The following is a 3384-nucleotide window of genomic DNA, read 5'->3' on the forward strand; positions in this document are numbered from 1 at the left end:
TTTCCAATACTTGCCAGAGAAATGTGGTGTGAATCAATACTAGCCACAAGAATTCTGTACTTGCTCAGGAGACATACCTATGACTACTAAGGACAGTTCTTTTTCCTCCCTTGTTCTGTTCTGGGTTTTCCAAATTTCTACCATCACCTGAATTTTCCTTTCTAATTAGAAAATAATCATAAACTTTATAAAAACCATGAACGACAATAACTACTGAAATAAAAATCCAATCCATCTTTTACTAAAAATGGCTATGTTATGACAATTTTATTTATATTTTTTAATAAAGAGTCTCTTGATTTAGTCAGGGCTTAGTAAGTATATGGAATTAGGCACTGTCACATACATGATGATTTATCTTTTCAGAGCAAATATTAATTTTCTCTGTCTTCCTCAGAAGGAATAGCTTCAGGAATGCCTAAAAGACTTGAATTAATGTGAATCTAATATATTTTTACTGAAACTTAATTCCTTGGGCCAGAGGAAGGTCTTTACTGTAGTTGATAGTACAAGTAGATCTTCTCATGTACTGTTTCCAGGCATCACTGCCAGATTCCCTGCCACCATCAGTATGTTTTTCACCTCCAAATGCACCTCTGATCTCAGCCCCACTCATTTGAATATTGATTTTTACAGTGCCACAATCTGATCTTTTTGGTTCAAGCCAGCAGAAAATTCTTCCCAAATCCTTGGTAAAGATGCTATTTGAAAGTCTCGTTTTACTTCATTATTCCATGCAAATATCTCATATTCATTCTTGAATTTAAAGACATAAAGAGTTGGGGCAAAGGTCTTTGTGTGTACAATGGATGCATTCTGGGCAAGACCTGTCATAACTGTCAGTTATACATAATTTCCAGGGTGATCCATCACCTTGCTACCATAGACCACTGTGCCACCTTCTTTTTTTGCTTTCTCCACCACTCCAAGGAACAGGCTCATTGCCTGTTTGGTGTGGAGTGGCCCATAGAGAACATTAGATTCACATGGGTTCCTGACATGGCTCTGAGCATAGGCCTTTTTAAATTTAGTTACAATTTCATCATGGATGCTTCCATGTAGAAACAGCCACCTCACAGGCATATGCTTCTGGCCAGATATCCCCATGGCTAAAAAGAGAGCTGATGGAATGACTAAGCTGATGTCTGCATTATCAAAAGCAATAATGGCATCATTTCCTCCCAGCTCTAACAAATTTCTCCCAAACCTCTCCTGCACCATAAGAGATATGTGTTTCCCTACCTGTGTGCTCTCAGTGAAGGACAGCAGGTTCATCTCATCTTTGGCCATTGTTGTGCCAATATCTGTTCCACCATAAGTCAAGGAACAAATTGAACCTGGCAGATTGTTGTCCACCAGAATCATTGTAATTATCTTTGTGACAGCTACACTAATGAGGGAAGTTGTTGAAGCACCTTTCCAGTGGCAAGCATTCCCACAGGTCATTGCAATAGCACAGTTTCAGCCATACACTGCCACAGGGAAGTTGAATGCAGTGATGATTCCAACCAGGCCTAGGGTATTCCACTGTTCAATGAGTGCATGGCCAGAAGCAAGATGGGTTCCCCAATCATTCGTGATAAGCCAGTAGCAAAATCACAAGTATCTGCAAACTCTTGAATTTCTCCTACTCCTTCTAGTAAGATTTTCCCCATCTCAAAAGAAACCAAGTTTACTAGCTCTTGGATCCTCTCCCAAAAGGCTCATCAATCTGTCTTATTATTTTGCTACATTTTGGAGCAGCAATACCTGCCCATATTTTCCATGCTTCTCTTGCTTTCTTTACAGTTTCTTCATAGTCCCTACACAGGCCTGTTGGACACTTGCTATTGCTTCATTGTTAGCTGGACAGTAGGTTATAATAACCTCTCCCCAGCTTGCCCAGCTTCCAGTATACACACCCTCATTTTCCTCACAGAACCCCATATCTTCAACTAAGATTGTTGGGACAGATTGATCAGCAGGGTCAACATGAAGGTGATGGGTCTATTCCAAAGTCCTGAGACCTTGCTTCTCTTGGTAACTTGCAGACACAGCAAACAAGGAAAGGACCACATACTGAGCACCAGAAGCATCCCTAACTTTGATTTGATCAGTTAAGCATTAGCAATTCTAAAGATCTAAAGTAAGTTGAACCAAGAGTCAAAGAAGAGACATACATAAAGCAAATCAACAAAGCCCTAAGCAAAAGAGAGTAACCCCATCCAGATAATCAGATGCCTAAACACCAGCAAAAACCTACAAGCCATACTAATAAACAGGATGATATAGCCCAGTAAAGGAAAAAATTAAAACTTCAGGCAAGAAACAGGGTTTGAAACAACCAATCAATGACGTTCAAACAAATCTACTGAATCTACTCAATGAGAGGAAGCAAAATATGACTAAAGAGATAAAGGATATTAAGACAACACTGGGTGAGTATAAAGAAGAATTTTAAAGCATGCAAAAAACTAACAGAATGTATGAGAATGAAAGACAAAATGGATGAGATTAAAAGTACACTAGAGACATCCAATAGCAGTTTTGAGCAGGCAGAAGAAAGGATCAGTGAGTTAGAAGATAGGGCATCTGAAACAGAACAAAAGAACAGATAGAGAAAAGAGTAGCAAAAATGGACCAGGGTCTCAGGGAATTGATTGACAGCATAAAGAGCATGAACATGCATATCATAGATGTCCCAGAAGAAGAAAAGAAGGGAAAAGGGGCAGAAACAATATTTGAGTTAATAATGGCCCCAAATTTCCAAACTCTTATGAAAGACATAGCTATCCATGTCCAGGATGCACGATGTACTTGAAATAGAATAAATCTGAATGGACATACCATGAGACACATATGGGTCAGAATGTCAAATGCCAAAGATAAAGAGAAGATTCTAAAAGCAGCAAAAGAAAAACAATTCATCACATCCAAGGAATACGCAATAAGACTAACTGCTGACTTCTCATCAGAAACCATGAAGGTGAGAGGGCAATGGCATGATGTGTTTAAGATGAAGAAAGTGGAAAAATGCCAGCAAAGAATTCTTTATCTGGGAAAACTGTCTTAAAAATTGGGAGAGAGAGAGGTGGGGCAAGGTGGCAGCATAGAGAGGAGTGGAATTTAGTTAGTTCCCTAAAACAACTAGCAAATAACCAGGAACAACTAGTATATAATCTGGAATAAATATTAGAGGTATTTCTCTGAGCAGATAACATCATACACCAATCTGGAATGGGTGGAATGGCTGAGATTGCAGCACAGAACTGCAAGTAAAGCTCCTCAAACTGTGGAGCTGGTGCTCCTCCCCCACTGACACATCAGGCTGAGTTGGTACACATCCCTGTTGGAAAAAGTAGCAGTCCCTACCAGGAACAAGGAAAAGTAACTCAACCAAACACC

The 3384-nt window shown here is 39.5% G+C and overlaps 1 pseudogene; it reads right to left on the bottom strand.

The window, feature by feature from the left end:
* Positions 1–454: 454 nt before the first annotated feature.
* Positions 455–2057, bottom strand: LOC119523757 (annotated as a pseudogene).
* Between the last annotated feature and the right edge of the window lie 1327 nt (positions 2058–3384).

The sequence above is a fragment of the Choloepus didactylus genome, chromosome X, assembly GCF_015220235.1.
Source record: "Choloepus didactylus isolate mChoDid1 chromosome X, mChoDid1.pri, whole genome shotgun sequence".
Lineage (NCBI taxonomy): Eukaryota > Metazoa > Chordata > Mammalia > Pilosa > Megalonychidae > Choloepus > Choloepus didactylus.